The 24,425-nt window shown below is 37.7% G+C and overlaps 1 protein-coding gene across 6 annotated transcripts in view; it reads right to left on the bottom strand.

Annotated features, from left to right (window-relative positions):
• Positions 1-24,425, bottom strand: part of MSH3 (mutS homolog 3) — a 184,905-nt gene that overhangs the window by 17,042 nt on the left and 143,438 nt on the right. The gene's annotated exons all lie outside the window — the stretch shown is intronic.

Below are 24,425 nucleotides of genomic sequence, written 5' to 3' on the forward strand. Positions count from 1 at the left end.
GACCCACTAACCAGCTTTGTGAGTTCTGGTTAACTACTTTCTCAGCAAATATGTTCATCAATGTAGTTCTGCTATAATAATTCACATGACCTACAGCAGCATAATGTACCTTTTCTTTCTGGAGAAAATCATGGTGAAATCCAGCCTTAACCATTTCTGGGCTGGAGCCTTGCTTGTACTGGGCAGGGAAGATGGAGTACAACGTTTTCTCCACAGATCCATAGACCCTTAGGAGAATCAATATTATTTAGAAACTAACTCCATATATGATAAGTCTCCCTTAGATGGAGTTAGGTTTTACAGAAAGTGATTTAATTTTATCCATTTTAAAATCGATAACTATAAGACCTAATTTCTGAAATGCTGCTAACTTATAACCCAGAATGCATTCTTTTCTCTTTTTTAAAGGTTTTATTTATTTATTCATAGAGACACAGAGAGAGAGAGAGGCAGAGACACAGGTCAAGGGAGAAGCCAGCTCCATGCAGGGAACCTGACATGGGACTCGATCCCAGGTCTCCAGGATCAGGCCCTGGGCTGAAGGCGGAGCTAAACCACTGAGCCACCCAGGCTGCCCACCAGAATGCATTCTATTCATTCACAGCATTCTATAATACTGTTATTTATAGCAACTTTCAATGTTTATTAATATTTCCAAAAAAAAAAAAAATTTCTCCTCACCACAAAGAAGGTTAAACTTTCCCATCTCTGAAACCACTCTGAATTCTTTACAATCGTAATGTTTGATCCCTATTTAACAAGGTTGCTTTTACTCCTGACAAGCTGCAAGCTGACAAAAAGAATGAATCTTTAGCTGGTAACAAAATGCTCTAATAAGGCAAATGTTGGGGGGAGGGTCTTTGATTCTCAAGAATTACAATAATAATGGACGCCTGGGTGGCTCAGTGGTTGAGTGTCTGCTTTTGGCTCAGAGCATGATCCCGGAGGAGTTCCAAGATAGAGTCCCAAATCGGGCTTCCTGTGTCTGCCTCCCTCAGTGTCTCTCATGAATAAATAAATAAAACCTTAAAAAAGAGAATTATGATAATAAGAAAGCACTAAAAAGGATTTTAATACAATAGTTTAAGTATTATACTTAAAGAGTTTTTTAGAAACAGTAGGGTAACAGAGTGGCCTGGCTAGAATTTCATGAACTGATGAACTGTAGGATGCTCTTGGGAAGATACTTTTAGGAAGATACACACACATACGTATAAACCATCTAGTATATGACAAGGGAGAGATTTCTAATCAGGAAGGGAGGAAAGGATGAATGATCAATCTACAAAAAACATGTCAGCTAACTGGTTATTTCAGAAAACAAAATAAAACAGATGTGCCCCTACTCAAACCGTATTCCAAAATAAAGGTATATGGATTTAAAAGCAAAGTTTAGTGTAAAAAAATAATAATAATAAACATACCAAGAGGTATAAATGAAATTTAATCTCTGGATAGGTAGATAAGTGGCTTTATAAACTCAGCACCAAAATATGTGTAAAGCAAAAAACACAGGAAAAAGTTAAGGGCAAATCACAAACTAACATAAATATTTGCAACATGTATAAAAAAGGGTTAACCTTTCTAAAACAAAGACTCTCATAAAGCAAAACAAAATGGTGAACATTCCAACACACACAGGCAAAGGACAGAAAGAGTCAATTCACACACAAAAACTCATGAAAATATTCACATATTATGCAAGTTCAAACAGAATAAAATGCTGTTTTATATACCTTAATTAGCAAAGAGATGAAAAAGAGCAATAACATCTACCACTGTCAAGAGTATAGGGAAAAGGGTATTCTTTGATGAGATCAAGAGTTGTTACAGTCTCCCAAAGCACAATTTTGTGGTGTCTGTCAGAGATCATTCACCATCCACAAATTTCACTCTAGAAATTAACACTATGGAAATTATCACAGAGGTATGAAAAACGCATGTACAAATATATTTCTAAATGTTATCTAGTGAAAAACTGGAAAAATCAATTGCCTAGGGGGGAAAAAAGTAACACTAGATGGAAAACTATGCAATCAGGAGAACTGGCAAAGTTGGAACCAATGACACTGGAAAATGGTCACAACAAATCATATGTGCAAACGCTGGGTAACCAAAAAGCATCTGGATGCAGTGGAGGAATGTGCTAGGGAAAGAGGCCGTCCCAGGTGCTGAGGAAGCACAGGCCAGTGCTGAGAACACCTGAAGTAGCGTTCCATTTAGATAGATGGATGGCATCCAAGATTAAAGAAAAACCTGAGGAGAATTGAGGAAAACTGACAGGAGGAAAGAGAACAGAGAACAGCCAACAAAACAAGTGCCATGGAGGAAATGAATAAAAATGTAACTCCCTAAAGAGAATTAAAACAAATAAAACCTCTAGTTGTACCCTCAAAAGATTAAGAACACTGCAGCCTTAAAATAAAACAGCCTACCAAAAAAAGGAACAGCTGGAGGACAAAAAATCTTGTAAATTAAAAATATGAATGCTGAAAAAACTCCTGGTATAGGCAGGATTAAAATTAGATACTGTGGAGGACCAAGATTTTAATCTGAAAGATAAATTCAAAGGATAGCTCTGAGCACAGTAAACAGATACAGAAATGAAAAATACACACAAATCATTTTAACAGAGGCCAGTTTCTGAGGGTGGTTCTGTCCAGTTAGTTAGGAAGGACAGAAGGCAGACACAACAAAAGTAGTAATATCATAGAAGAAATTATGGCTAAACTGAAGTAAGAGATGCATCTTTAGGGGCACCTGGGGGCTCAGAGGTCAAGCGTCTGCCTTTGGCTCAGGTCATGATCCCGGGGTCCTGGGATCGAGTCCCGCATTGGGCTCCCCACAGGCTTCTCCCTCTGCCTGTGTCTCTGCCTCTGTGCGTGTGTGTCTCTCATAAATAAATAAATAAATAAATAAATAAATAAATAAATAAATAAATAAATAAAACAAACCTTTAAAAACAAGACAAAACAGATGCATCTTCAAATGGAAAATTGCCACAAAAGGCCAAGATTAATAAGACATATAAAAACAAACTGGTAAAATTTAAGAAATGACAGAAATTAAAAAAAAAAATCCTGAAAACATCAGAGAGAGAAAAAAAAAATAACAAAAGGATGAAACTAAGATGCTATCAAACTTCTTATAATGAATGCCAAACTAGAAGGGAGCAATTCCTTTACATCTAAAATCTGGGAGTTTATATTAATTTAAACTTTTTTTTTTTTTAAGATTTTTATTTATTCATTCATGAGAGACACAGAGAGAGAGGGAGGCAGAGACACAGGCAGAGGGAGAAGCAGGCCCCATGCAGGAAGCCCGACGTGGGACTTGATCCCAGGACCCTGGGATCATGCCCTGGGCCGAAGGCAGGCGCTAAACTGCTGAGCCACCCAGGGATCCCCTCATTAAACTTTTAAAACAGATATGAAGACAAAATAGAGCTTATCATACATTTTTAAGAACTCAGAAAATTTGCCACCCTGAATCCTCACAAACTGCTCAAAGAAAGAGATCAAACAGGGAAAACAGCATTCGAAAGAAAAATATGAGATATAGGGAATAACAAGTGAAAAAAGCTAGAAAGAAATGAGAATTTTAGACTGGGATGCTTAGGAGAGGCTCCTCTGACAATCTAACACCATAAGGATTATATACTTTTTGAACTCTCAAGTGAACGTGGATGGAACACATACATATATCCTAATAACATAAATGTTGACTATTGGGTCCTTCCATTTGTAAACTAGCCTTTGAAAAACAATGAGATCAGGGCATCTGGGTGGCTGACTCGCTTAAGTGTCTGCCTTCAGCTCAAGTCGTGATCTCAGGGTCCTGGGATGGAGCCCCACCCACATCAGGCTCTATGCTCAGCAGGGGGCCTGCTTCCCCCCCACCCCCTGCCCCTCCTCCTGCTTGTTTTTTTTCTCTCTCAAATAAATAAAACTTTTTTTTTTTTTTAAGAAAAAGAATGAAATAATTACAGCAGGACAGGTGTTGAGACCTTTTGGACAGGTTAAAAGTAAAAATAGTTTTAAAAATGGGAAGGCTCATGGAATGATAAACGATTTCTTCATATTTGTAGTTCAACAGATACAGTCTAAAGTAAGTAAATCTAAAATTAGAGTGAAGAATATTCTACAGATATTGTAATGTCTAACTACCAGCAGAAGAAAACTGGGCCCCCTCGGAACAACTGCCTCCAGTGCACAGGGCTAGGGTTCGCGCCAGAGGTGCTGAGGGTGTTGGGGAGAGCCTTTTAGTTTTCAGTTGTGTGCCCCTTGTACTGTCTGAGTTCCTTTCTACTGTGACAGGTGTTGCTTCTATAATTTAAAAAATGTTATGTCATTTTTATTAAAAACTGTGCAGAAAAAAATATAAGTTATCAACATGTTTAGAGTTATTATCTCAGGGTGGGGGAATTACTGGTCATTTGCTGACCCTTTCTCTTCCTCCAAGCACCTGGCATAACATCTGGTACACGGATGGAGAATAATAAAATAATATTAAATCAGGTCTTCTTTCCCAACTGCAGTGGATTAAGACATGTAGGAAATATTGGTCTAACATGACTGCTAACAAGATTCTGTGCTTTTTAAGTGTTCATTTCATTACTACTATTGAGGTGCCTTTAGGAATCAGTTCAAAATAAAATAGTCAATAATTATATATACATATAAGTAGGTAATTTAAATTTACATTTAAAGAAGCAAATCACATTTTATACATAGAGATGTTCAGAAAGGTTGAGTTTTAGTCACTAGAGATAGGTGAATTCTTATTTTAGGCCTTAGGCCTTGAACATGAACTTTCTATATATCCACGTCTTGGCATTAAAAAATTAGCTGTCACATTGAAAAAGGAGCTTCTAGCCTGTAAGATGGAGTGAAAACTTTTTTTTTTTTTTTTTTTTTAGATTTTATCTATTTATTCATGAGAGTCATAGGCAGAGGGAGAAGCAGGCTCCATGCAGGGAGCCCAATGTGGGACTCAATCCTGGGACCCCAGGATCACGCCCTGGGCCAGAGGCAGGTGCTAAACCGCTGAGCCACCCAGGGATCCCTGGAGTGAAAACCTTTAAAAAGTCAGGCAATTTACAAATTATGTAATATAGATAAATATGGTAGAAAAAGTAGTACCTTGAGGGAACAGGCCAACACTCTAGTACTGGCTTGGCCACTGAGTAAGTACCATGTCATCTTAACCAAGTTAGGTAACTTTCCTGTGTGGTCCTAGCTTCCTATCTGTGGAATGGGAGATTGGAATAGTAAACCTCTGTGGGCCCATCCTCTTCTCAAGTCCCACAATTTTCACGAATGTATTCAGTTATGCTCATAATGGTAAAGCAGAAAGTCCATTAGATTAAGTTTCAAATCCTGAATATCAACATCAACTTATTTAACTTGGGCAAATCCTGTAATTAAAACTTAACTTTTCAATTTAATTATTCCTGATAGTGACTGAAGCTCAAATGTGATAATGCATGTGAGAAACAGTGAACATTTTACTGTGTTCTGGGGACCCACCTGAGTGTTTCGTTTGAATTATCTCACTGATTCCTGACACACATGAGACAGACCTTTATCCCATTTACAGGTGGAGGAAACCGGTTTAGTACCAAAAGGCTAGTTAGTCATGGAGTCAGGATTCAATTCCAGGTCCGTATGATGCCAGAACGTACACTCTGACCACCTCGCTATACGTGCTGTAAGAGGCTGGAAGTATCTGTGGTAGACATGCAATAAGGTGACCCCAGTGATCTCTGCATTCTGGTTTTCTTTCTTTTTTTTTTTTTTTTTAATTATTATTTATTTATAATAGGCACACAGTGAGAGAGAGAGAGGCAGAGACACAGGCAGAGGGAGAAGCAGGCTCCATGCACTGGGAGCCCGACATGGGATTCGATCCCGGGTCTCCAGGATCGCGCCCTGGGCCAAAGGCAGGTGCTAAACTGCTGCGCCACCCAGGGATCCCAGCATTCTGGTTTTCACCTCCTTGTACAATTACATCTCCCCTGAGTGTGGGTGGGACCTATGACTTGCTTTTAACCAGCATAACACAGTGAAAGTGATGAGATTTTGCTCCCTAGACTATATGACATTATATGAGACTATGTCTTGCTTGCAGAATGACCCTAAGACCTTCTCCCTAACTTAGCCTTTGAAGAAGCATGCCATACTGGGAGAGGACCATGTGCAATGGATCTGTGAGTGGTCCCTAGGAGCTGAGAGCCATCCGTAGCCTACAGCCAGCAAGAAACCAGGGAGCTGGGTTCTAGCATCTCAAGGTGATGGATTCTGTTAACATCCGAACGAGCTTGAAAGTGGATCCATCTGCAGTTCAGCTCTGAGGACTTAGCTCTGGCCAACACCTTGACGCAGCTTGCAGAGAACCACCTAAACCAGACCTGAACTCATAAGCCACGGAAACTTTGAAATACTGTGCTGTTTCTTTTAGCTGCTGCGTTTGTGACAATTTGTTACACAACTCAGAAAACTAATTCAATACCTTTGCTCTAGAAATATGAAAAATGAGAATTTGGTGTTCTCTTTGGATTCTTCTTGCTCCCGTAATCTACAACATCCAGTCCTCAGTACTCTTCTTTCAATCCTACTGACGTTTCACTAATTTATATTATTTGATCTGAGCTATTCCGATCACCTATCTTCACTTTCTCTAACAGCTATTCTATTTTTCACCTTACCACCAGACTCCTATTTTAAATCAACTGACTCACACTGAAATAAGTATTATAAGTCAGTCACAGAAGGACAAATACTGCCGGACTCCACTTATGTGAAGTTTCTAAAATAAACAAACTCATAGAAACGGAGAGTAGAATGGTGGTTGCCAGGGGCTGGAGTAGGGGTGGGGAGAGAATGGGAGTTGTAATCAACGGGCGTACAGTTTCGGTTATGCAACTTGAGAAAGTTCTAGAGATCTGCCATACAACATTGTTCCTGTAGTCAAGAAAAATGCACTCTAACTTGAACACCTGTTAAGAAGGTAGACTTCATGCTAACTGTTCTTACCACTATAAAAGGATTTTTTGAGATCTATAATAAAGGAAAATAAGGTGTCTTAAACTGGACAACCACTTTTTAGGCAATGTCAGTTAGTAGCTGATATTGTATCAATCAATTTAAAAGCTATGCACACTGTTTTCTTTTTTTTTTATTTCAAGATACTTTATTTTCAAAACAGGTCACAACACTAAGCTTTTGGCCCATTCTGCCAACGTACAAGCTACAAACACTTGCTCAGCAGCTGAGGGGGCACTCCTTAGTAGCATGTTTGAAAATTGAATAAAAATCCATATAAAACAAATAGTCAAATAGTTTCCATAGGATGCACACTGTTTTCTAATCCTACCACTAATTATTGAGTCTAATCACTGACACCTGCTGCTTATGCATACAGACTAAATCCTATCCACAAGGCAGCAGGATGCGATAGTTACGTGTACGAATCCCAGGTACGCCACTACCAGCACACAGTGCTTCCATTTTCCCTATCAGTAAACGGTGACAATAAAAGTATTTGCTTTTCTACTTCTTACAATGGCTATGAGAAATAAGTTAGTTAGTATTTATAAATAAATTAAAAAAAAAAAGACAACCACCAAGCTTACAATGGTTTCCTAATGCCTGGAAAAAAACCCTCTAAATTCCTAGCATGGTTTACAAGGCCTTCTGAATCTCTGTCCCTAAACCACTCTCTACTCTCTTCTCCTTCTGCCTCAAGATGCCATGTTGTTGCCACCTCGATTACGTTTGCTATCCCTGACATATGCCACGTAGCCCTGAAAACAGAAGAGCTTTTATCAGGATGTAATTCACAAATTACAAAATTCATCCTTTTAAAGTGTATTTATACATCAGTGGTTTTTAGTATATTTAGAGAATTGATACCACACACCTTTATCCCTCTATGTTTTCCCTTATTATTTCATCAGCCTGGAACAGTCTTCCTACACGATTGTTTTGCCTATGGTTCCTCTTCTTTTTTCTACAAACTGAAAGACTTGTTTTCCTTAAACTACACTAAGATGTTCAATCCATCCTGAACATGAACTTATCGAATCATGTTCCAGGGTTGTAAAACAACTTACCCAACCCAAATGAGTCAAGAGTAAACATCAATGTGAACGTCCAAATTTAAAGTTAACAAAGGACTATTTGTAGGAAAAGTTACAAGGAGTGAAAGGATTTAAACTACTGTTTTCCTCTGTGCTTCCATATAAATTAGGGTTATCCTTGTATACTGTTGCTGAGTTTATTCTGAAGTATAATGCATAAATCTAAGGAATATGAGAGAAACAGGGTTTTAATGGATATAAAAATTAATGTTTAATATTTTGATGGAAAATTTATTGTAATAATATGGTCCTTGGTAATTAAAAACTGGCATACAATCTTAACAGTATTCACCTGTATTTTCCACTCAGTTTTTTTTTTTTTTAAGAGTTTATTTATTTATTCATGAGAGACACAGAGAGAGAGAGGCAGAGACACAGGCAGAGGGAGAAACAGGTTCCATGCAGGGAGTCCGATGTGAGACTTGATCCGGGTCTCCAGGATCACATCCTAAGCCAAAGGCAGGCACTAAACTGCTAAGCCACCCAGGGATCCCTCCATTCAGTTTTAAAACATTGCATTTAAAAGAGTAATTCTAATTTTTACTTTTCAAGATAACATCGTAAAAATGCATTTCTTATGCTAAATTTTTAGAATGGTAAAGTCAAATTCATGCAGAAGTGTAAGTTTTAAAAATGCTATTTACTTTCTGCTTATCCAAACTATTCTTGCTAATATCTTCAAGTCTTTCCTGACAAGACTAAGAAATCACCCATTCTTCATCCTGACCTTCTTGAATTTCGTCACTGATGACCACCTAAGCATCAAAGCCCAAGTAGCCTCTCAGTCACTTTTGTTTAGATATTTATTTTATTTATTCATTCACTCATTCATTCAGAGAGAGAGAGAATGAGCAGGGGGAGAGACAGAAGGAGAGGAAGAGAAAGAATCTCAAACAGACTGCATGGTGAGCATGGAGTCCAACATGGGCTCAGTCCCATGACCCTGAGATCATGACCTGAGCCAAAATCATGAGTTGGATGCTTAACAGACTGAGCCACCTAGGAATCCCTCAGTCACCTTTTATCCAAAACCTTTGTTACAATCACTGAACCTGTCCTACACGATTGTCTGCCTAGATGAGCTGCAGACACTAAAAGATGACCGCTCTAGATAGATTTACCTTCCCTTCCCCTAGTTCCCCCCCCCCACCCATGTTCACATTCCCTACAGAGAACTGGGTCACTTCTTTTGCCTATGGTTCCTTCCACTTTGATAGAAGGGAAGAGCCTGTAGGACAGCAAAGAATTTCCCATTAACAAGCCAATAAAGTAAAAAAAAAAAAAAAAAAAAAAAAAAAAGGCTTGTTGCTGGCTAAGTTGGTAGTAATTGTTTTATACTCTCATTTTACAGATGAGGGAAAACGTGGTGAATTCGTGGCAGAGAAGAAAAAAATAGAGACCTTCGTGTTCCCAGCTTACAGCTGAATTACAGCTGAAGGAATATGAGAATATTCCAACGTGCCTCAAGGTATTAGTGGGCTTCTGTCCTTCAAGACCATGATTTTAGGGGATCTTAGATGTACTTTTATTATGCAATGGTCCTAACTCTATTATTAGGCCAGTGATTTTCGACTATCTTTTTAGCTGTTAAATCCCTTGCTCAAATGAGATTTCAGAGAAATTCACTACAGATTAGATAAAAGGAATGCTGATTTGGTCAAGACAGCACTATTAGGCCCCCCTTTCTTCATCTAGATGGGGCTCTGGGGGACTCTAAAGTCCCTGTACAACAGTCTGAAAGCCACTGCCTTAGCAGGCAACACATTTTCTATTACAATACTAGTCTTCCACAGCACATGATAAAGTAACAATGCTGCCTAGCAGACACTGAAAAAACCTTGTTAACCAGTCACTGAGGCTACAACGAAGCATGTGCTTCTAACTGTGGGAAATGTTTACTGATAGAAATATTTTCTGCTAACCTCCCTTAAGAAATATAGTCTATATTTTCATTAAATTTTGGCAGTATAATGACTTTATAGAATTCTGGTAGACACAGAATTTTATAACTAAACACATTTTCCTTTTCACCTTAGTTACTAATAACTAAGTAACACCTTATAATAACAAAGAGCAACTCTCTTAGTTTTCTCTCTTTACTATCTTAAGTTTCTACCCTTATTTTCTCTTTGTTCCAGGATCTTTAGATACCATTTTACTCTCTTATTATCCTGCTATATTGTAAATATCCCAGTAAAGCAATGAAAATAAGTTTATGAAGCAAGACAGTATAAATTAATATAAATTTTGTACCATTTTATTAATTCAAGCATTTTATAAGACATAATACTGGACAATGATTCTGATGTTTTTCAAATGTTAAAATACGTAGAGATTTAAGGAATTATAGAACACATGGAATTATCATTCTGTTTGTATTTATATTCCAAAGTAGTGAAAAAATGGAAAATGCATTCTTTAGATTTCATCTTAGAGTTAGTTTGCTCTGAGTAGACAGGTTACAGTTATGTGATTAAGAAAAAAAAATCACTTTGATATTTTTAGGAGTGGCGGTTGACTAATCTTTCTAATCCTCTACTCCCTCCTCGTCTATAACCCTTATATAGGTCAACAAAGCTTAATAAAGCATTAATGGAGAAAAGAAATTAATACTTTTTAAAATCAGTTTCTAAAATAAAGAACATTTACATGAAAATTTGAACAAGAGTTTGTTTTTATGAGATCTTGGTATTTTGAGATAACATTCTAGATGTTTTTCAGTTGTAGCTAATGCAGTGGGCCTCTGCTCCCTCAAATCACAATTTCTGGGTCTCACACAAGGAAAATGTTAGCATGAGGGAGAAGTACTGCAATTAACAAAGAAAAATGATTTTTCATATTGAATGATCAATACTGGACCTTAAATATCAAAATGAGTGAATAGAGGCAATAATTATTGTATTGCATTAGGATTTTTGGACATATGTGAATACTTCGAAAATTGTAGTAAAAATATATATAAATAAAACTTACCATTTTAACATTTTTCAGTATACAATTCAGTGGCATTAATAAGCATGTTCAAATGTTGTGCAGCCATCACCACGATCCATTACCAGATCTTTTCATCATCCCCCAAAAGAAATTCTGTACTCATCAAAAAACAAACTCCCCATTCTCTCCTTCCTGCCAGCCCGTGGTAACCTCTATTCTACTTAATGCTCCTAAGGATTTGCCTATTCTAGCTTCCTCATGAAAGTGGAATACCTTATTTGTCTTCTAAATGCTCTATATAGGAGTACTCTTATGTTAACTTATTTTGCCTCCTTTTTGAAACTGAAGATGTTCCTATTCACTTCATTAAAAAGTTAACAGAATTCTGTATAGTAGACATGTCTAAGCTTCCTATTTTTTGATTATGTAAATTTACAAAAGGAAAATAATCTCCTAAGTAACAAAGTAACTTTTGAGAAAGATGGCATAAGAAAAAATAAAAAATTAGTCCAAGAGAAGAAAAAGCCACAAAAGGATACCAATTATTATAAGATGTGTAGATACTGGATAGTACTTAAGAAGCATAAAAAAAAAATCTGTGCTGCATTTAACTAAACATACACATTAACCCAGAAATGGAGTGAAATCACCAGATTTATCACTACATTTTATGCATTCTTGAAAGAGCCTGGAAAGCCAAATACCTAAACAAAATGATTTCCAGGAGGTAGAATTACAGACGATTTAAATTTTTCTTTTTTGAGCTTTTCTATTTTTAAATTTTGCACAGTGAACAAACATTACAGTATAATTAGAAAATATGTTATTTTTAAAAATCGCAAATGATATATTTAAGGATACTATATTGTATCACTACCTTAAGACAAGGCAAAAAGAAGGTAAGTATCAGGTTAAATAAGCAGCTTTCTTCTAGCAACATCAAGAACATTTTATTTGCAGCAATAAAATTATTACAAAAGACAAGAAAAGTTTCTTTCATATAATTGTTTCTACTAACAGTTGCAATCAGATCACACTACAGTATTTAAAATTAAATATTTAAAACTTGTAACACTGAATTGCAAATATAACTAAGCAAAAAACACTGTTAGCAATCTTTCAATTTCAATGGAAACATTATTGAGAATCAAGACAGTAGTGGAGGGAAATGCCAAATGTGTGCTGGCTCTCATGAAACCATGTTCACTGGAAACATCCACAGACACATGCAGGCCACTTATGAAGGACATGGGAATTTTCCTATCAAAGGGAACCCAGGATGTGCTGACTGGGTAAATTTTTCTCTAACACATCCAATAGTCCATTCTGTGAGAAAGTCCCAAGAATTTCAAAGGAAAATAATTTAATAGAGTACCTGTTCTTTCCCAACTTTATATCTGTGAAAGCCACAAATAATTAAGGCCAATAAAAGAAAGATAAGATTAATCAGATTAATTAATAAGATTAATAGAGGGGAACCAGACACACCCAGAAGATGCATCCTTATAATTAAACGCACATTATGAGCTCAGGCAGGCAAATCACAATCTGAGTCTGTTGTTCCCTTTGTGAAATGTCAGGAGTTGAAATTGAATAATGGCTCCTAAATGTGGATATGTTTCAGAGTCACTTGCAGATGTTCTTAAATTTGGAGTCCAAGAGTCCCTTTCATCATACCGATTAGAACACTATCTCTAAAGGATCTGCATTTCAAACCAAACCAAATCCTTAGGTGCCTGAAGTATTAAATTCAGACAACCAATTCCTATCAAAAACAATGAAATGAGGCATCTGTTTGCCAAACACAGCTGCGGGAATTAAATAAACAACAGAGATATTCATAAGCAACACTTCTGATGCCAATAGAATTCGTAACAGCCTACTCATTTCATAAAATATCACTTATCATGTGGTTTTTACTATTGATATTTACTACCAACTAGAAAATATGCATGTATTCAAGATGTTCTCTGTCTAAAGAGAATATACACATACATATACAAATACATATATTTAATATGTCAATATATATTTGGATATATATGTACGCATATAAATATATATGTATTTAATAGAGCACAAATACTCCACAGTAGGTGCTCAATCAATATTTGCTGAATTAAACTAGATTGGGCAAACAAATCAGTTACCATCCACAGAGTCAAAAGCAAATATTTAAAGTAGGTTAAGCACCTGAATGCCTATTACTCTCCAATTCTCTCTCAAAATAAACACACTTGCCATTTCGAGTACACAGCATTCCTGAAGTGAGGGGCCATACAGAGTTTACTTGGGTAGCATGGGATGAAAATTATTAACCCAGGGCCACTTAATGTAAATACTCCTTTCTACCAACATTTAACTGATATAAATAGAAACAAATTATGCTGAGAGAAGTCAACTGTTTAGCTTTTTTCAAACCAGACTTAATAATTCATTGCTTTCCTAAAACTTAATTAGTGAGTCTAAAAAGTTGAATGAAATTTAAGTTTGCATTTATCAGAATAATAAGCAACACAGCTTATTCCAGTGATACACTCAAAGATGTTAATGATCCTTGGAAATATGTGTCTAGAAATATCTCACTGATAAATACATACATCACAATATACCAATATAAATATACTAACTAAAGCCACATGTAAATGTTTGCCAAAATTCTTTTAAAAATAATGCTCTTATACAGGAATAGGCTTATACAAGCTTATAATATTCAGAAAAAATATTCCTAAAGACTGTGTTCATAGCTTTTCACATTTATTCTTCTTATAGCACAGCACATGGCACATAGTAGGCACTCAATTCCATACTTATGAAATACGTGAATTTAAATCCAGTTGTCATGAATGTCCAATCAATAATACAAAAATAACCAATTTAAAGATAAAGTTTAGAGCCAAATTTTATGCATACATCTCACTCTGCTAGATTTTCAATATTTCTTCATTGGGTACAAAAAGAATTTGAAATGATTTAGAACAACAACATATCCATAAGGACACCTGGTGTCTCAGTCCGTTAAACAACTTCCTTAGGCTCAGGTCATGATCCTGTGGTCCTGGGATCAAGTCCCACGTCAAGCTCCCTGCTCAGCGGGGAGCCTGCTTCTCCCTTCTCCCTATGCTGCTCCCCTTGCTGTGTCCTTTTGCTTTCCCTCTACCAAATAAATAAAACCTTTAAAAATATATCTATGATGGAAAAATTACAATGAATACGAAACTAAGATTATAAGCCATATAGTAGGTTCTCACATTAAGACAGCATACTTTACATGAGCTTTGGAAATGCTAATTTTGCAGTCTCACCTTAGGGATTCCAACTTAATAGGTCTCTGATACAAGGCTTAGAAAAATTTTAAACATTTTAAATAATCATCTCTATGATTCTGATGCAACTGTTAGAAGAACCATATTAGAGAAATACCCCTATGTAAGAAGAGGGGAAAACTAAACCAAATTTGTTTCTGCACCTGAGCCTTGAATTTAGCTCTTGCTTTTCTGGCAGTCAAGACAAAAAGGAATTAAAGAGGAAGCAACTATTGGCTGATGAGAGGAAGTCTGGCAGTTTGTCAGAGAAGGCCAATAAACCGCTTCAAATCCTTTTGTAAACAGGCACAGCATGTACATAGAGGGAAAACAATTCCCTAGCATTAACAAAAAATGACTTATCAGAAGGCACTTAATGTAAAAGACAGTAAATAATAAAAATGAAAATTTACTTATGAGCAATTTTGGAGACTATACAGGAACACCATCAAATGGGTATGTCTAATTTTATTTTCTTTTGAGACAGAGAGAGAGCATGCAAACCCATGCCTGCACCCCTGTGCCGGTGGGGGAGGGGCAGTGGGAAAGGGAAAGAGAGAATCTTAAGCAGGCTCCACACCCAGCACAGAGCCAGATGCAGGCTCAACCTCACCACCGTGAGATCATGACCTGAGCCAAAATCAAGAGTCAGATGCTTATATGACTGAGTCACCCAGGTGTCCCTAATTTAATTTTTTTAAAGATTTTATTTAATTATGAGAGACACAGAGAGAAAGGCAGAGACATAGACAGAGGGAAGCAGCCTCCATGCAGGAAGCCTGATGTGGGACTCGATCCCACATCTCCAGGATGACACCCTGGGGCTGAAGGCGGCACTAAACTGCTGAGCAGTTTAGGGCTGCCCTCTAATTTAATTTTAAAGCACAGGGACAAACTTTTATATACTGCTGGCAGCCTCCTTGAAGAACAAGAAAGATGCACATTCCTAACACTTCACAGTCCCACTCCTAGACAACAATCTGGATTCAAAAAACTCATTCACGTGCACCAGAAGAATGTGTGTAAGACAAGTACCAGTACTGTCTGCATCTGAAACAAATTTGAAACATGTTAAATATCAATCAAGGAAAATGGATAAACAGTGTTAGGTGTATATGCAATGGAATATCTATAATTATAGAAAAATGAAGAAACTAGAATTATATGTATCTATACATATTGTATATATGTATACATTATTGTGAATGATGAATTCATAAATATAACATTGAGGGGGGAAAAGTCACTTGCAGAAGAATACAGTGTGATGTGACACATATAAAGTGTAAAAGCATACCTGATAACTTTGTATACTGTCTCAAAAACATACCTGTGTAGTAAAAATATAAAGAAATGCCTGGAATAAAAACTATAGTCAAGAAGGGCAGTTCTTCTACATGGTGTGGAAAGGAAAAGAATCAGAGAGAATTATAGGTTCAGAAATATTGGCAATGCTTTATTTCTTTAGTAGGGTGGTAGTTGCCTGTGGGATTGTTATATATCTGAATTATTTTCCAATAAATAAATGAAAAATAGGAAGGTATAATACCAAACCATATTCTAGTAAGGATCTAGGATATAAATGAATATGGTCCATGCAGACTCCTTTTCAATTATAACAGGAAGAGAGGGCAAGGACAGAAGAAAAGACAAGGAACAGGGTCCTTATATACTAAAGCAGTGCATCCCAGATATAGCTCTCTGAGGTTAAAGAGACCAAGGAGCAAAATACCTTGCAGTCATTAAAACATGTGAGGTTAATCAGCATGAACTGATAGAGAAATATGTCCCCCACGTATTAGGAAATAAAAGCAAGCTTCATAGCAGTAATGCTTAGTGTAATACCATTTATATAAGAGAAGATTTATGTATAATATTATTACATTTGTGGAAAGTTACACAAAGAATCAGTAATGGTTGTTGACCTGGGGAGAAGGCAAAACTTTCACTTTATACCCTATTATACTGTCAAACTGTTATTTGACAGTTTTCATAATGAATGCATCTATAATTTTTAAATTAACATTTATTTTTTTTTTAATTTTTATTTATTTATGATAGTCACACAGGGAGAGAGAGAGAGAGAGAGAGAGAGAGGCAGAGACACAGGCAGAGGGAGAAGCAGGCTCCATGCACCGGGAGCCCGACGTGGGATTTGATCCCAGGTTTCCAGGATCGCGCCCTGGGCCAAAGGCAGGCGCCAAACCGCTGCGCCACCCAGGGATCCCTAAATTAACATTTATAATTAAACAACTGAGCTCTCCAGCAGGGGCTTGGGGAAATGCTTCTCAATCTCAGCTTTACTTCAAAACCATCTGGACGCTTACAAAACTCAACTTCCAGACTCTAGTCCAACTTAGAACCTCTGAGGGGAGGGCCCAGGTATCACCATTTTTTAAAAGCTCCATTAAAAAAAAACATCCAATGGGGGTGCCTGGGTGGCTCAGTGGGTTAAATGTTAGACTCCTGATTTTGACTCAGGTCATGATCTCAGGGTCCATGATATTAAGCCTCGTCTTGAGCTCTGTGCTGGGTATGGAGCCTGCTTAAGATTCTCTCTTCCCCTCTTCCTCTGTTCCTCGTAACCCTTCTTTGCACGTGCGCGCACACACACACACACACTCTCTCTCTCTCTCTCAAAAGAAGTCCAATATATATTAAGGGTTAAAACTCACTGCTTCAGATGTTATGTGTGCAAATGACGATGTGTGTGCTATGAAAATTAAAGACATCAATCTTGTACACTGATCCAGACAAGAAAACTATTCATGCCTAAAGGAGGAAGAACTAAGGTTATATATAGGCTGGGTTAAAAACTTTTGGGAAAAGTAAGCTCTGATACACCGAAGCACCTGAAAAGGTTTAGACTCAGAACCCCTAATTCCATTCTACTGAGTATAGAACAGAAATTCGCCCTGGAAAAAAGTATTCCCAGTGACCATACAAGCATTTCACTAGACTCCTGTAAAAATCTCATTTTGAGTGATATCGCCCTTAATTTGGGGTTGTATCTTTGTTACATGTTTATTTCAGATTTTTAAAAATATTAATAAGCAGAAGAAAAGAACACTCACCATGATCCCATATCCCTTATGATATTTTGGAATATAAGCCTTCTGTTTAGATGATTTTCTCTGCATATATTTACATATATAATTTCTCATACAAAAGTGGAATCACAGTGAATGCCAGGGTTTGTAACCAGCTCTTTGTCATGTATTATAACAACAACATTCTTTCACGTAATACTACCTCTTGATGGGCCCACCAGGACCAGGTCACTGTAAAATGTATCCCTAAGTAGCTGAAAAAAATGATGTGTTTGAAGGAGTTAATTCAGAATGAAAACTACTATACTGAAACAATTAATTTAGCATTTGCAAGGTTCAAAGGACAGCTTTTATATTACATAGTGATTAGTAATCAGTTCCTCAAGGCTGGTTCATGAGATATAGGCATGTTATCATAACACGGAGGAAGAAGCTCATGTCCCATATAAGCACTATCCAAGTTAGCTACTAGCTAATCTTATCATTAAAAATTGTTGTCTAACACAGTAAGAAAGTTTTTAAAAGCTGTTTTCTTAAGCAATTTATTTGTTTTTCTAGGTACTGCAAAACTATTTTAAATGAACAAGTTTACCTTTGTGGAAAACTCTGAGACAAATCTGAGGCTTCGCCACAACAGTGTTGGTCATTATGTGATAAATATTTTAAGTTTCAAAAAAAAAAAAATTTTAAGTTTCATTCCTGGCTTCATTTTAATCCCTCACCCTCATTTTTACTTACAATATTTGTAATCTTCTGCAAACCGACTTAAAGACTCCTTTCTGGACAATGGCAGGATAAATATGAATGAATGAGCAAGCAAATGATCACACATACAATCAAATCACTTCTCCATCACTTACTACACTGTAATGCCTTGTGCCTCCATCTCCCTTACCACACCTAAGTTTCTTGAGGGCAGGTAAAGTGGTCTCATTTGGCTTCATATCCCTAACACCTAATATCAAACTCTGGTACACAGCAAAGTTTTAAGAAAAATACGTGTTTAGTATACTAGAGTTTTCACCTCATTACTGAGCCAGTGCTAAAGTGTCTCAACAGCCTAGAATTTATGCTTATGACAGAGAACCGTAATGGCCCTCTTACGATGCAGCCTCCTTGCTATGGTGTACGTTACCAATTGAGATGACTTCTGAAATCAGATCCTCCTCCTGAATTTTTCAGTGATAAAACCCACCATTCACTCCTCTTCACCTATCTCCCTTCATCCATGGTAGTCACCAGGGCTTTGTCAATTCTAACCCTGCAGGGATCCCTGGGTGGCACAGCGGTTTAGCGCCTGCCTTTGGCCCAGGGCGCGATCCTGGAAACCTGGGATCAAATCCCACGTCGGGCTCCCGGTGCATGGAGCCTGCTTCCCCCTCTGCCTGTGTCTCTACCTCTCTCTCTCTCTCTCTCTCTCTCTCACTGTGTGCCTATCATAAATAAAAAAAAAAAAAAAAAAATTAACCCTGCAACATCCCTCTTCTGTCCCTTGTCCACTTCCATTTCTATCAGCCTAATTAAAATGCTCAGCCTCTCTTCAAGAATTCCTATATTACATCATCCCTTTGTATAGTTTGTCTTTCACAGTGTGGCAGGATTTTAATCTCTTCCTGGAACCTCAACTGTAACTCTGATCACAACACTTTCCTACTCCTGTGTCTTTAAGGACTCCCCACTGCCCATGGAATTATCTTCCATTTGCCTGATCTTGACTGAACAGTCAATTCATTCAATAGCCCTTTTCTTCAGTGTCTGTTACGTATGTACAAAGTAGATGGAGTTCCAGGTTTGGGGAGGGAGAAGGGAAATGTACAAAACATGAAACGCATCTTCTGGGAATGGACCACACAACAGTAGAGGTAGACCTATACAAGAATAATTATAGAACTAAACTGGTAAGAGCTTTTATAAAAAAAAAAGGGAGGGGGGGAGCAAAATACACGTATGATGGAAGTAAAGAGATGAGAAATATTAATTCTGGCTATGGGAATCAAGGGAGACTTCATGAAGGAGGTGGAATTCTAACAAGAGAAAAATCAGCAGAAGTATTTCTGGCACATGAAATAGTATAAACTGAAAAAAGACATGGGAAAGCACACAATAGCTTTTCTTGGAATTCAGAAAGAAGTGCTAGGTTGACACATAGGTAGGTGAGGGAAAGAAACCAAAAACAAGACTGAAAAGGTTGGGGGTCATCTGGTGGTTCCCAAAGGACATGCTCAGAGACCTGTATTCACTGTTTAGAGGTTTAGCAACAGAACAATCTGATCATAGCTGTGCTCTCAGAGGCACTTCACAAGGGCCTTTTCTCTTAAAAACTGACTGAAGAGAAGAAAAAAGGAAGACTGAGAAGAGAAGGGAAGCAGTTTCTGCAATAATATGTAGTACGTAATGGGTGCCAGGATTAGACTTGAAGCAGTAAAAAATGCATCACTGGCCAAAGAGTGTGCTCAGCAATATCTGTTGGGGACATTGCAATCAGATTCAAACATATTTTATCTATTTTTTCTTCTTGCCTGATGAGCTTCTGAGTCCAGGTGATCCAGCACTCATCTCAAGTTTCAGGGCTACTATCAGCCAGCCCCGTGTGTGTGGCACCCACAGCTTGTGGATCCACCACTGCTCAAGCTTGGTAAGACTCGTCCCAGGCCCCATCCTTCTGCTTTTCAAGTTTTCATCAGTCAGAATGCTGCATGTCCCCTTCTGTGGTTCTTCGAGCCAACATCAAGTCCATACTGCTCTACACTTGCCAGGTTTTATCCAACTCTGTGTCTCACTTACCTCCTAAGCCCAGACACCAGGCACTTTGGAATAGCAGCCAAATAATCAGCCAACTTCCGTGTCCTTGCTCTCTTCTCCACATGGGCACCCTTCCCTTTCCTCTCTAGCCCTTCCGCTGCAGCCCTCTCCAAAACTGGCTATTCATTTCCTTGCCTCCTGTGATACTGCAAGGGTTCTCCTGCTCACCACTCTTACTTCTAGGCTTTACCTCCTCATAAGAAAAACATCTCCTTTGAGGTTATACCATTTGACCATAACATCCTCCCTTTGTCAGCTACTCAACCGCAAATCACTCCTCCTCATTCATCTAAGTGGTTAACATTTGGTATATATTTTCTCCTCTGCCCTGAGAGCTCTGCCAATGTCTCTGATAGCACTAAATGTCCATGTAGCTAAAGCAGCCAACACCATCTAGATCAATTCTAGATCTCCTCTTCACCATTCTCCTCCTCTAACTCAGCCATCCAGCACCAGGGACACATCTTGGACTTCAACAGAGACATGAACTATTTTACCTCAAAAGCTGTCCATTCCGGCTCACACAGAACCTCCACCACAACTGTTGTTCAAACCTCCCAGGACTCCAGCCCACCTACCACTGCGCTTTCCCCTGGGCCCTCCTCTTTGCTGAAGTTCCATGGTCCATTATTCCTAACACACACTTGCCAACTCTTAAACTCCCTCTGCTTTTTCAGCCACTTCTCTGGGAAAACTCCACCCTTGAAAAAAAAAAAAGGGCGACACTCCAATTCTATCGTTCCTTCTTTGTTTATGAGCTGGGACACTTCTATAAGGAGAAACTTCCTCTCATCATCTGTGTGGAAAGATACAATAGCTGCTTAATTCTCTCTTTATTTTTCAATTTTCATTCTCCAAAGTGATTAATGATTTTTTTGTTATGAGTATCATTAATCTATTCTAGTATGCTCCAAGGTAATCAATGCATTTTTTTAAATCAATGCATTTTTTTAAATCATAAATTTACGGATATAACATATTCCCCCGGATATCCCACTGAAACATGTTCAAGCCTACATTCAAAAACAGAACAAGTCCCTCATTGGATCTTTCATCTCCTCCTCCCAGCCAAGCTGCCCTGGTGACACTTGTACAAACATTGTATTTCTTGACCTTTCACTCCCTTCTTTATCATCTTTAACTGGAGTATGGTCTCACCACTCCACCAAAATAGACTCTTGCTGGGGTGTCTGAGTGGCCCAGTTGGTTGGGCATCTGACAACAGGTTTCAGCTCAGGTCGTGATCTCAGGGTCATGACACTAATCCCCGCATGGGGCTCCAAGCTCAGTGCAGAGTCTGCTTGAGATTTTTCTCTCCCTCTCCCTCTGCTCCTCCCATTCATGTTTGCTCTCTAAAATAAGTAAATAAATAAATCTTTAAAACAAACAAAAAACAAAACAGCTCCTGCTAAGGTCTCTAATGACCACCACTTTGTTAAGATCAAAGTTGACTTCAGAGGCTTCCTTTTACCTGACCGCTCTGTGCGGCTGGCCACTTCATTTCTTCTTGAAGGAGTATTCCCCTGACACTGTAACATCTTATAGTGTTTTTGTCTTGTCAGTTTTTCCAGTTTATCATCTTACTCATCTGGGACATGTTGGTAGTCCTAAGGCTCGGTCTTAGAACATTATTTTCTCCACTATACTCTCTGCTAAGATGATCTCACCCACACCCAGGACTTTCACTTATACAAAGATGTCTCAGAGCAAGTTTATATCATTATCTTTCATCTCTCCCTCTGGACTCTATACACAACTGCCTATATGATGGCTCCTCTCAAATGTCTCAGAGTGTTTCTACTTACTATGTATACAAATAAAGTCAGGATCTGGGATCTCTGGGTGGTGCAGCGGTTTGGCGCCTGCCTTTGGCCCAGGGCGCGATCCTGGAGACCCGGGATCGAATCCGACATCGGGCTCCCAGTGCATGGAGCCTGCTTCTCCCTCTGCCTCTCTCTCTCTGTGACTATCATATATAAATAAAAATTTAAAAAAATTATAAAATATAAATAAATAAAGTCAGGATCTATGAAAAAAAAATCACCCTCTTCCACTAAATGTCAACACTGACCAAAGAGATGTACAAACCACTGTCATCTCTGACAACTCCTTTTATCTCAGATGCATACCCCTTCTATCACCAGTCCCTGTTGATTTATTTCCTGAACACTCTTCAAATGCCTCTCCTTTCCACTCTATCACTACAAACCTCATCCAAACTATTGACACCTCTCACTAAGACCACTACAGGAGTCTACTGATAAGGTTACTATCATGTCCTTTCTCCAAACATGCCCTGCATTGATCATGCCAAGCACTGCTTAAAATCCTTCGATGGTTTCCCATGGCTTAGGATAAACTCCTACCACTCTATACTCTACGTAACTTGAAGCTATTCTTCAGCTTCATCCAGAATAACGCTCCCTAAGAACCAGGGGGAATTTAGTTCCTTATCTGTTATTATTTTTTTTTAAATGTTAAAAGGCCTCTGTACACATGCTCCCTTTGTCTGAAATGCTCTTTTTTCCTTTGATTAGTTAGCTAGCCCTTCAGATAGGTCTTAAGAGTCACTTGCTAAAGGAAACCCTCTCCTGTCCAGATCATACCCCAGTCCCACAGGCTGTCCTGGCATCTTGCATATAGCCGTTGTAGACTTGCCACAGCTGCATTTTCACATTTTTTATACAATCGTTTTGGTTAATGTTGATCTCCACCGGCTAAGTTTTACCAGCACAGAAACCATGGTTGCATTGTAGTCCCAGTGCCTGTCATACATTACATGCTAAGTTAGTATATGTTGGATGAATGAATAAATGAAATTGAATAAATATCCAAATTTCTTGACATTAGTGTGGTTTGTCCTTTTTCAGAAGGCTTCTACTTGCTCTCACTGAATGTACTTTATTTTTTAAATATTATTATAATAAAGTTGAGCTGTTTTTATTATTATCACTGAATTCATTTTTTGTAGGCCAAAACTATTTTCTGATTACCTCCAAATACATTCCCAAACACTTGCCTAACTCCATGAGAAAAACTGGAGAAAAGCAAATTCTTATTTTCTGTTCTCTTGGCAACTATGGCCATGAGGCACAGGTCTGGTTAATGAAATTTAAGTGGAAGTTTTCTGGGAGGCTTCTGAAAAGGTATTGATCCTGAAGGGGGAAAAAAAAAGTAGGGAGGGAACTGTGGCATTCTGTCCTTTCTCCTCATGTGATGTGATGTCTGGAGTCACAGCAACTATCTTGCAACTACATGGGAAATGCCAACAACGAACCACTGAAGCAGCAGAAGCAGCAGCCCACTCCAAGTCTTCTCATTGTATGAGAAAAGTAAAGTCTTATTTTTTTTTCTATTACTTATATCTAAAAACATCCATAACTGTTATTCTGCTAACAAGATTCTCTTTCAGATAAACCACCTTACTCTGCCCAAGGAGTCTTTTTTTCTCTTCTCCTTTTAATCTTTTCTCTCTTTGGTCAAATTTCTGTCGCTCTCCCTAGTAATGTAACCAAAATAATGTAACCAAAATAAAATACCGGGCATTTACACACACACACACACACAAAAACACTTTTTTTTTTTTTAAACAAAATAGAAGATTAAGGGCAATTTAGAAAGTAAAGAAAGATTCTTTAAATTTCTTATACTGAGTTGATCTACAAATATAGAGACCAGAATAACATCTATTTGGTGATATGGCATCAAACAGAATTTAGATCTCTTTGCTCTGTTCACTTCTCAGACTAAAAACCAAGCACAAAAGTAGGTAAAGTATTTTAATGTCTACTCAGATGTATCAATACCAGCATGTGATATATTCTGATATAATTCCAAAGTCAAGTATCATATAAATATGCAGCTGGACGATAAATCAAACATTTGTACACAAAGCTTGACTACACACATATGGACTAAATTTAATTTTTCCAAAAATGTACATGCAAGAAGTATAAATAATACTTTAAGAACAGATAAATCTGAATAAATAGATTAGACTATGATTTTCCTACTAGTGAGACCAGGATATTTCACCTGTATTCCTAATAAAACATGCAATTTAGGTTTAGAAATTAGGGGTAAGACCTAGTCAGTTGTAGGTAATGTTCTTAGAGTTAAAAAAAAAAAAAAAAAAAAAAGAATATGAATTAAATTATCTTGGGCCAGTGCCCTTTTCAGTCTGTTCTTAGTCCC

This window comes from Canis lupus, chromosome 3 (assembly GCF_003254725.2).
Source record: "Canis lupus dingo isolate Sandy chromosome 3, ASM325472v2, whole genome shotgun sequence".
NCBI lineage: Eukaryota > Metazoa > Chordata > Mammalia > Carnivora > Canidae > Canis > Canis lupus.